Source organism: Mytilus californianus, unplaced genomic scaffold (genome assembly GCF_021869535.1).
Source record: "Mytilus californianus isolate M0D057914Y unplaced genomic scaffold, xbMytCali1.0.p SCAF_13, whole genome shotgun sequence".
In the NCBI taxonomy this organism is placed as follows: domain Eukaryota; kingdom Metazoa; phylum Mollusca; class Bivalvia; order Mytilida; family Mytilidae; genus Mytilus; species Mytilus californianus.
In genome coordinates this window covers 28,349,360-28,361,522 of record NW_026262615.1, presented here as the reverse complement: position 1 = coordinate 28,361,522, position 12,163 = coordinate 28,349,360, and positions in this window count along the sequence as shown.

Genomic DNA, 12,163 nt, shown 5'->3' with positions numbered 1-12,163 from the left:
ACCAAACAACTATCATTCATAATATGTCTCTGTTGATCAATTTCAATTTATATCTACAACGCATCGTTATCCAAGAGATTAAGAAATAAGCTTGTCAATTGTATTTAGTAAGAACATCATAGGTTTTATTTGAATGTTTTTTAAACTGTCTGTAAGGTAAACATTTATTTATTTGGCTGAACATTATACTACGAACAAGCAATAAATAAACAAAATCTACACTATGCTATAACTATGCGTGAACATAATCTGCGAATTATTTCGAGTAATAGATTATTATTATGAAAAGACAAACAATGTACAACTGTGTGTCCTTTCAACAAATATTTTACTTATATTTGTATGAGATTAAAACAATGAATTGTAAGCTGCGTTTTAATTGGTTTAAAACATCCTATAAATGTGGGATTGTCAAAGTCATGTGATTTTTTCATAAATTATTGAATCCTCGCATATGAAGTCCACAACATGGAAAGGAATTATAATACCATCTCTAGCATTAATGGAAGGTAGGTTTTAAGACAATTTAAAAGTAAAGTTTGAAATGGGTTGTTTACTAATAAAATTTCATTTTGATATGCATCTATTAGAGTGACGTGTTGCTACCAATTTCGACAAGTTGTCCAATTTTGCAAATAAATCATTGCTTTCTCAAAATATTTGGAAATTGCTTCTGCAAACATTTTATAAATTTTTTTTCGGATGAATTGAAACATATATCGAAGTCCCTTTCCATGATTTTTTAAAAACTAACATGTAGATTGAAGGTGGCTTGTGAAGAGCTTTTGGAGGTAAAAAATATAACTTAGAGAGCACTCTTTTTCAATAAACGAGATGTTTACTTTGACGTGAGACAATTGAGCTCGAAAAATTATTTCAAAATGATCAGTCAGAACAATATTTCAACACATTTGTTTTGCATGTTTAATATGTTGACATTTTAACCATGTTTCCACATTGATATTGAAAAATTTCCGTAAGTGCCCAAAATATGAAAGTTACTTTTTAAATTGAAAAAACTTAATATGAAAAAAATTAATCTCATATGTTTATATCAATTTTATGTATATTGCCTAGTAATGTATGTACTTTACCTTTTATTTTTTTATTGTAGTGACTTTCTGACTTTAAAATCTCAAATAAAATTGTACAATATATTATTTTGAACATACATATCGAACATTGTATTTCATTTTAACAGTTTCATCTGTACAACAGTTTTAGAGAGCTCTGTTTATCTAATTTATTTAATATATGATTTATTTAATTTAAATAATATCTAATTTATTGAATTTATTTAAATAATTAAATAGCCATACTTGTTATTATGTTAATAATATATATTTTTATTTTAATTATTTGTTTGTGTGTTTGTTTATTTCAATTCTTTCTTTTTTTATTTAAATATTTCTATTTTGCTTTTTTTAATTCTATTTAAATAAATGCAAACAAGTTATTCTTGGGTACTTTTCATGATTATCAATTTTTCGTTTTGATAATTTTTTAAGAGTTGAAAACCTTATTATTTCCTAAAAAGTTATTTTACAACCTATGAACTGTTGTTTTTAGCGGGTGCCAAAATGTACATAATAATTGTAAAGCGTATAAATACATACAATTGTATAGTGTGAGGTAAACTCCCCGACAAAATTTTAGGAAAACTGTGTAGTCCAAATATTTTACCTGAAATAAACCCGGAAAGTGCTGCTCGGCCTGTTTAATCATCTATCTAAAAGGATTATATTACTTGTATTTTTTTATTATAATTAGAAAAATATTAGAAGTTTATTTCCTCACTGCTTAATATAAAAAAGAGGTGTGTGGTATGACCGAAACACTATATTTTTATAAATTTCATTATTCATACACTTGGTACTTTGCATTCAAAGGTGTTCGCTCTTCTATTTCAAAATAACAAATTTTTTAAAAGACTGTCATAAATCAATAGTATATGAATAAAGGAAATTAAAAAGAAGAAAAAAGAAAGGTCCGTGTCCTTGGTTTAAACAGAATTTGGCGGAAAATGATTATCTACATTAAACATTAGCACATTTTTTCTTTAAAACAACTATGAAAAATAACAAGGATTTTCAGAAAATGGCTTTTTAAGCTATATATAATAAAATAATGAAAAGAAAAGTAGGGTTTAGCGGGCAAAATTTATATTGGCTTTACATGGAAATAACTAGACGATTCCGAATATCTGAATAAAAGTCACAAATGAGAGTAGAAAACATCATTAAAAAAAAACATTAAAAACAAAACCAATTTACTGCAATTTGTAAATTTTTGTAATTCTTACCATTAACACTGAAGTTATCATAAGGGCACATTCTTTCACTTAAGGATATTAGCACCTCTTGTTTTTGAATGTTGGTCAGATGTTCGCAATTCTATGGTTTCCATGTAGTGCCTATCAATATTTTGCCCGCTAACTCCTACTTTTCTTTTTCGTAATTTGATTACATATAGTTTAAAAAGCCATATTTGGAAATATTATAAAATCCTTATTATTTTTTCATAGTTTGTGAAAGAAAAAAGGGCCAATGTTGAATGTATGAAAAATCTAGAGAGAATCATTTCCCGCCAATTTTTCAATGGCTTATATCTCGAAAACAATGTCACGGACCCTTCTTTTATTTCAGTTGTTTAGTTCCATTATTTATATACTATCAATTTATAACAGTCTTTTAAAAAGCTTGTTATTTTGAAACAGAGTAGCAAATATCCTAAACTGATATACAGGCAATATATTTATTCCTTGCAAACTAATTTATGAATTAACATATTGATATACATTTGATTAGTGTAAACTATATCAGGTAAACTATTGAGTACATTCTACTATACAAAAAAGATGGTTTCTTTTTTTTTGGAAGGGCATGACCATAGGATTTGTAGAGAAAACACAAAATGTGTAAAAAAACACAATAGGTTTTAAAAAGTAAAATAACAAAAATACCGAACTCCGTAGTTCGTAATCAAATGGCAAAATCAGAAGCTCAAACACATCAAACGAATGGATAAAAACTGTCATATTCCTAGCTTGTTACAGTCATATGTAACAAAGAAACACAAAAAAGGCATATAGACAAATCACATTAGCAAAAATGAAAGACAAGAATAACACAATGACGGGATGTATAAGTACAGAGCCACGTCAAATGGATATCACCATTAACAGACTAAACAGTAAAAATAATATTCATAAAGACAAATAAAAGAATACTATAACACGTTATTAGATGATAAACAACGTCAGTACCCAGAATCTATACTTCAAGACCATCGTGTATTATTTGTGAAGTTGATACGGAATATTTATCAACAAGGTCTTGGTACCTTCCGATGAATTTTTTTAGAAAAAGGACGAGACGTTCTTTGACATACCCCTGGTTCACCAACTTTCTACTTAGACACTGGTGACGTTTTACAAAGTCTGAGTAGCAGCTGCAAGCTCTTGAATACCGAATAAGTTGGGAAATATATGTCACATATGCAGGTGAAGTTGGTATATTACTTCTTAGGTGGGGGAAATTGATAATTTCAAAATTAAAATCGTCTCGTTTGTCATAGATTTTGGTACTAAGATGATACTGACCGCTTTTAAGACAGTATGAAGTACAATACATATGATTTAGGGCAAACACGAATAACAAATGCCTTTGAAACAAATATGTAATGACAATTAAATCAGAAGTATAATTCCGGCAACGTGTCTTTCCCTGTGTGCCAAGCGGCAAAGCAAGGACCACGTATGAAAGTGATCGAAATTTGAATTTTCAAAACTTACAACAATACTTGTACAAATCTTTCAATCTTAAACTGCACTTAAAAAAATCTAAAGCTTGTTTAAATTGATATCTTATATGATAAAACTTTTAGTACAAACGTATTGAACTGTAATTTAAAGCAAAATTTGCAATGTAACCGTAATGTAATTAATCAAATTTCAAATAAATGTAATTGTTATAAAAAAACTCAGGATATACTTGTTTTTCCTTTTCTTCTTTGATAAAAATAACATGAACGCGCCAAGTGTCTAGTTTGGTGGTTAATTAAGTATATGTGTGTAAAAGGGAATGCAAATTATAACTTGTATTTAGATGACAAGTTTTTCATATACAGGATATAATAACATTTTAAAGGCTATTGTTTTCAGATTACATATTATCATCAATGTTAAATTAAGACATATTAGTCATAAGAACGTTTTTGTGAGTATATCTATCATTTCTGTAGAGTACACAAAAGAATAAATGTTTTGTGTTTAGTAAAGAAGGAGAAGAAGAAAAGCAAATCAAAAGTATAATTGTTATTGACAGACAAAAATACTGTACTTTTTTCTAAAATGAGTTTCAACATCCCTGTCTTAATTATATAATTGAAATTGAGCACTTGACTATCGCTAAGCAATTGACTATCATATTTTGCATAAAGCGCGGAAGCACTTTTTGTTAAAAATATGACGGGCATTGCTTTCGCGTCCGATATATTTTCAAAAACACAGCATTCAAATCTTATATTTACAGATTCAAATATAAACATAAATATATGTTATTCACAGTTCAAATCTGAAAGTAAAATGTTAAATATAAAACGTTGGGAGAAATTGTCTAATGAGATGAAAGCTACATCAATCCACGTGAAAGCAATTTAAATAGTACGTATTATAGCAGAAATTGGCAAATGATTTTCAAAGTAGATTAATAGATAATAATTATATTGCAATTATTATGATTTCAAAGAAGATTGCTAGTTCATAGGATAATATTTTAATTATCAAATCATTATTGTCGTATATTTATATCATTTATCAATACTTACAAGATATATTCTCAACAACATTTTTTAAAATTTCAAAGTAAACAGATGATTATTAATTTTTAATTGATTTTATGCATGTATATAATAGATTGATAGTTTATTTTCGAAAATTTATTGTAATATATTTAAATTATATCAATTATCAATATATACACGATAAATTCTCAACTACTTCTTTTCAAATTAATAAAATTTTCGATTTTTTTAATTGCATAGTCCTTTTCACGAAGCACACAAACAATGCGAAAAATCAATTTTGCTTAAAAGAGTAGGCGGAGCTAATAACTATATAGTCTTAGATTGCTTTTATTCGAAATGAGGATATCTAATACGTTATAGATTGTTTTCATATAAAAAAGATATAACAGAGTCATAGGGTCGGACTGTCAATCAATTAGAAATCAGCATGTGTATGAATTGAACATTTCTGTAAATATATACATGTATTGTTTCATAAAATTTCACGTTCTAATGTAATATTCACAGGAAAACAATACCCGGTAAACAGGTAAAGGTGAAGCAATGATAACTTCATCCGATCGAATTGCATAAGATTTCGAAACAACGTAAACATTGTCTAGTTCATATCAAATAAAGACAATTTCTTATAATTACGACAAAAAAACAATCAACCAAACTTTTTGGGTAGAATAACAAAAACTAATAGGTCTGTGTTGGTAAATTTTCAATCTCCAATAGCGTACTTAAGTCAATAGAAATTTTGGGTTTCACGAGTCAACAAAATTATTGATTTTGTACACTAAATACGACTGATCTAAGCGTTAATTCATTTACAAATATTGAACTTCGCATTATATATCAAATATTTTTTAAGATATCACACAAATATTCATTCTGATAAATTCTGTAATATAGCCATACAATGTGTTTCAGTGAACTGTGGTGTAGCAAACATCGAATTCCCTCAAAATATCGTAACACACACTATTATAATAACCCAAGACATATAAAGAAAACTGCTGAACTTTATAATCTCAAAATAAACGCATACCTCGCGGACACTGAAGTAAAAAAAAATTTTCCAGACAAAATTAGAATATATATAAACCGAAAATTTTAAGGGTCCCTTAGAATAAGTGAAAAACCAATAACGGCTGCTCTTAGAACTGTTTAACATTTGAATAATACAAATAAACAGGATGTTCTAACCTACATACTGCCGTCTTTTTTAAATTTTTTACCTTAGATGGATTTGGTTATAATTTCCAGGTCCTTATTGGTGATATAGATAGATCTTTAATTGTTTCAGTTCTTATACATCCCTGGTTTTTTTTATTATTCGGTTTTGAGCTTTCTTGAGAAAAGCGCTTCGGACGCATGACCTTCAAAAAGTGTTGTTTTATTTTATTGTCTCATCTTCTATTAATTTGCCTGTTTCAATGTAGATTGACACATTTTATTGTACTTAAGGACATATTTGATTTTATTTTATGATTCGTTTCTTTTTGAAAGATTGGATTTCCTTAATTTGATACTAAAAAATGAATTAAATAAATATGACACCTCAGTTCTATAAATATTTAATTTGAATTAATAGAAAATATAAAACACTTTAAAAAAGATTGTATTACTCTTATTTAACGTAGTTAATCATCAAATTATCACATTCAGAGTCTGATGTTATAAAATGTATCTATATTTAGAATTGGTTTCGTTTTTTCACTTTATCGATTGAATAATGATTATCATAAAAGCATAAGATTTAGTTTAATAAAATTCGTTTTATTACAGAAAATCAGATTTAACTTTGGTTTTAGTTGGTAGTCAAGGTAGTGGGAAAAGTGCAACTGGCAATACAATTGTCGGACGAAAATGTTTCCCAACAGGCATGGGAACAAAAAGTACAACACGACAAGTTCAATTTGAAACAGTATGTCGAGGTCACACAGATATTTCTCTAATTGATACACCAGCACTAGCGTCAAATGAAATTATTTCTGCTCTGAGAAAAGAATTGTCAGAACAACAACAACATACGTTAGTTTATGCTGTTGTTATTGCAATTGGACGATTTACCCCAGAGGAAAAAAGAATTGTTGAAAGTTTTTTATCAAGCAAAAACGTTTATAACAAAAATATAACACATCGAACGCTATTAGTTTTTACTCGAAAAAATGAGCTCAGGGAATTTGAATGTGAGGAAAAAGACAAACTGAATGCATGGTTGGAGACAACACCAACCATTCGAATGTGGATTAGTCAATACAAACTTCGATACTTTGCAATTGACAACTTATCCAAAGACAATGATAGTGTTATAGATGAGATGATTCAGCATGCAGTTTCCATGATACCTTTCGAAAAGAAAAAAGTAAGTCTACATAGTGCCGGACAACACAGTTATCTAGATACCCTATATGGAATTCTTTATATCATGTTTGTATACATTATATCATTGTTTAGATATATATCTAGACGAACCTAATACCTACAACAACACATTTCATCTTGTTTTATAAATAAGTGAATAAGAACATGTAAGAGAGGATATTCTTATATATATGAATGGTAAAATTTATAACATTACCACATTATTGTATATAAAGATATTACAAAGCAATGCTTTTTTTATTGAAAGAATGACTTAAGATGCGTATGTCGTGAAAATTAGTTATATACAGTTATATTTGTTTTTATTTTCCAGAATGTTTTAAGAAAATTTTGTTGTTGCTGGTGTCATTGACGAATTCATGTCGCTGCTGTTATTGTGTCCTGGATAATTAAATGCAGACTTATTGAGAGGACGGCTGTACCTTTCTTATTATTTATATGACAGAAATATTGATATTCATTTCTCTTCTACGAATGAAATAGCTCGACTTGATATAAATAATAAACTTCACTATTTCATATTTACCAGTTGACTTAAAGGAAGGAACTACCAACCAATTGCTTATTTATATCACAACAAAGATTTTTAAAAGTAAAGTAAGCTAGAACGGTATATACAAAAAATAGATAACCCTATAAGTTTCATGAATGAATTTATTTCATTTTTAATGTTATGAATTTGATGCCACTTTTTCCACAATAGGCTCTCTGTAAATATTGTTTGATGCCTGTCAAATACAAATCAATTTTAAAAACATAAAAACCGAACACAAATTTGATAAAAACATTATTATTTAGTCATAAAGTAATGATACTGAGGCCAAACCAACTTGATTTCTAGTTCTTTGGATTTTTCCGCTCCTGTTTTGGAATTTTGTTTTTCAATAAAAAAATAATTACCGTTTCCGCAAATTGTTGGTCCACTTGCCGCTCAAAAATTAGTTTCTCATTGAATTATTTTTTTTTCAAATAGTCGCTTTTCTGATGCATATAATGCTCTCATCGTTTTAAACGAACGTATTATTACTCGATTTGTCATTAAAAGGTCAAAAATCGGGATGCTAACATGCAGTTGTATCAGCTCATTGCCGTTAACAAGTAGTTTTTAAACACACAATTATCCGTAATGCGTCTCGTTTTACCTTTGAACACTTGTTCTAGGAGGCAACCATTAAAAATCTTTCGTTAGATGACCACAAACATATCAATATTTGTAAGGACCATCGTCACCCCCGATCCTTGTTTCAACAGGCATTTTCCTATTTATCTTTGATGAAATGAACTGTAAATTCCCATGAACTTTTAAAAAAAGTTTTTGAATTTGATGAAAACTCGTATCCCTTGTAAGTATTTTGGCATGCAAGCATAACTCTTCTTTTGTTAGGGCGAATTTAAAGAGTTCCAACGAGACCAAGGTGATGGTATTGTGATTGGCATGCTTATAATAATTAAAGGTGTGTCATTGACTAAACAACTTTTAGTGAATCTAAAGAGTTTAGAATGCATTGCAGCTTTTAGGAGCAAAAGGAAAGAGTATTTTTCTCAGTTGGAATAATGCATGTGAATGGGGTGACACGTATTTTAAGGGAATATTTTTGTACATTGGGATCTACATGTATAACAATATAACTATCTTGCTTTGATGTTGTTATAGTGAAAAGCATTAAATATTCACCTCACTCATTATTTTGATCCTAAATATTGATAAATTGTACCAAAATGATGTCAAGCAGCCAAAAAAAAAATATCATTACCGTATACTGTGGATTCATTTATTTTCGTGGGTACCAATTTTCGTGGATTAAGGAAAACTTACATGTTCGTGGATATTTAATTTCGTGGTTTTGCTGAAGTCTGCATACAAGCCTATAGAACATTTGTTATTCGTTGAACATTTAATTTCGTGGTTCACCTGTACCCACGAAATCCACGAACATTGGTATCCAACGAATAATGATGAATCCACAGTATATAATGAAACCTTCTATCTATCCGGGGCATTTATTTGGATACATACGCACATTTTAATTTTATTCAACAAGTGTCATTTACCTAACTAACTTGATTTCTCTTGTAAAACTGCATTTGCTATGCTTCCTAACTTTATATATGGATTTAAATGAAAATTCACGCAAACACAGCTCACTTGAACAAAATAACAAAAAAAAAAACAAAACTAAACCGCAGTGAGACAAGATAGTCTGGTATAGTACAGGCACCAATAAATCAAATTACATGCATAAGAGCATCTGTTGCTCCTTGTTTTCTATGAATTAACACTGTTATAACATATGAACTTAAATTGTACAACTTCTAAATCGCACAATTAAAAAAAAAAATATACCGTTTCACTTGTAGAGCACTCGCCCAAAAAACTCATTTTCAAGGAAAATATCATCAGAAAAAAAAAATCGCCTGCTCGCCCAATTATTGTTGGAGCTTTTGTTCAAATAACCAGACATCAAATTGGTGTGGCCTGAAGGATTAATATTTGGCCGAATCAAAGAAACAAATCCAAAATAAAATGTTTGTAATTTATGATTGCAACATGTCCTTGACGTTAATGGCTTCCCAATATGGACAGCCTAAACTGAATTACTTCTCTGCATTTGATGTCTCTAAATATGATACACTCCATATAAAAAGAATACACATTGTCGAACAAGTAAAGTTCTCAAAACACGTCTAAAAACATAAAGATTGAACAAACACAAACACAATTTTTTTACGAACCCGTGTCCTTAAAAAGGTAAGTAGTGTTTGTTTTGAATGTGAGTCCCGTCGCGTTTGTTTCAAATGTGAGACCCGTTGTGTTGCTTCTTGAAAACAAGGATCAGTTGATAATAAGCTGAAAATGAAATTAAATGGGGTAGTTGTTACGACAACTGTAACATATGCATGATCATCCTTGACACTATTGATGCTTAAGATGTTAAAATATAAACAATGGAAAATCAAATGGAACGTGAATTTTGGCTAGAAATGCACCGTTTTTACTTTAATCACTCAACGCTATGAACCTAGATGAAAAAACATGTGCAATACTGACGCAAACCCAATATAACAATAAAAAAAAAAAAAAAAAAAAAAGCGCACAAGGAAAATGTTTTTATTTCTCTTCTTGATCCCAAAATCAGAGAGGAATCTTCAACACGTAACATAAAAAGTAAAATACAAAAAAACCGAACTCCGAAGAAAATTCTAAACGGACAGACCCTAAGCAAATGGCAAATTCAAAAGCTTAAACACATCAAACGAATGGATAACAACTGTCATATTCCTGACTTGGAACAGATATTTTCTTATGTACAAAATTGTGGATAAAACCTGGTTTTATAGCTAGCTAAACCTCTCACGTGTATGACAGTCGCAAAAAATTCCATTATATTGACAACGTTGTGTGAACAAAACAAACATACATGATAGGTAAAAATCTCAAAAATAGGGGTACAGCAGTCAACATTGTGTTATAGTCTTAATCACTACAAAAAAAAAAAGCAAATATGTCAACAAAGACAAACAAAAAGGCATATAGACAAAGCACATTAGAAAAACGAAAGACAAGAATACAAAAAATTACAATAGCACAATAACACAATGACGAGATGTACAAGTACCGAGCCATGTCAAATGAATCACTACAAAAACAAGCAAATATGTCAACAAAGATAAACAAAAAGGCATATAGAAAGCACATTAGCAAAAACGAAAGACAAGAATGCAAAAATTAAGCGTAGCACAACAACACAACGACGGGATGTACAAGTACCCTGCCACGTCATATGGGTACTGCCAAAAATAGGATAAACAGTAAAAGTAATAAATTACAAAGACAATTAAAAGAATACTATAACACGTTATTAAGATGCATAAACAACGTCAGTACCTAGAATCTATATTTCAAGACCATCGTGTTATATTTGTAAAGTTGATACGGATTATTTATCAACAAGGTCTTTGTATCTTCCGATGAACTTTTTTTCGAAAAAAGACGAGACGTTCTTTGACATACCCTTCTGCTCAGACACTGGTGACGTTTTACAAAGTCTGAGTAGCAGCTTCAAGCTCTTGAATACCGAATGAGCTGGGAAATGTATATCCCATATGCAGGTGAGGTTTGTATATTGCTACTAAGGTGGGGGAAATTGATAATTTCAAAATTAAAATCGTCTCGTTTGTCATAGATTCTGGTACTGAGATGACCGCTTATGTCAAAATCGAGGTATAAGTCTAAAAAATGAGGCAGAGGAAGCCGTCTGTTGTTTCATTAATTTCTAGTTCAGGAGGACATATATTGAAAGCCAATCGTTTGGATTGTTAATAGAAAGAACATCATCAATGTATCTGAATGAGAAATTAAATGATCTGGCTTCTTTGATCTTGTTTTTGACAAGTGTTTGAAGGAACTCATACTCATATGAAAATAAGAAGAGGTCGGCAAGTAGAGGCGCAGAGTTCGTTCCCATAGGAATGCCGACAATTGTTTTAAAAAGTCTAACTATAAATTCAAAAAATAGGTTGTCAATAAGAAACTCCAGCATACTGATGTCAAAATCGAGGTGTAAGTCTAAAAATGAGGCAGAGGAAGCCGTGTCTGTTGTTTCTTTAATTTCTAGTTCTGGAGGATATATCAATGGAACCCAATCATAAAAGTTTGGATTGTTAGTGGAAAGAACATCATGAATATATCTGAATGTGAAAAAAATTTAAATGATCTGGCTTCTTAGATCTTCTTGTTTTTGACAAGTGTCTGAAGGAAATCATACTCATATGAAAATAAGAAGAGGTCGGCAAGTAGAGGCACACAGTGCGCTCCCATAGGAATGCCGACAATTTGTTAAAAAAGTCTATCTTCAAATTCAACAAATATGTTGTCAATAAGAAACTCCAGAATACTGATCACTTGCTCCTCTGTGTAGCTTGTTTTACCTTTCTGTTCACTATTAACAAAATATGCCGTTTGGTATTCCGAAGTAATAAATTT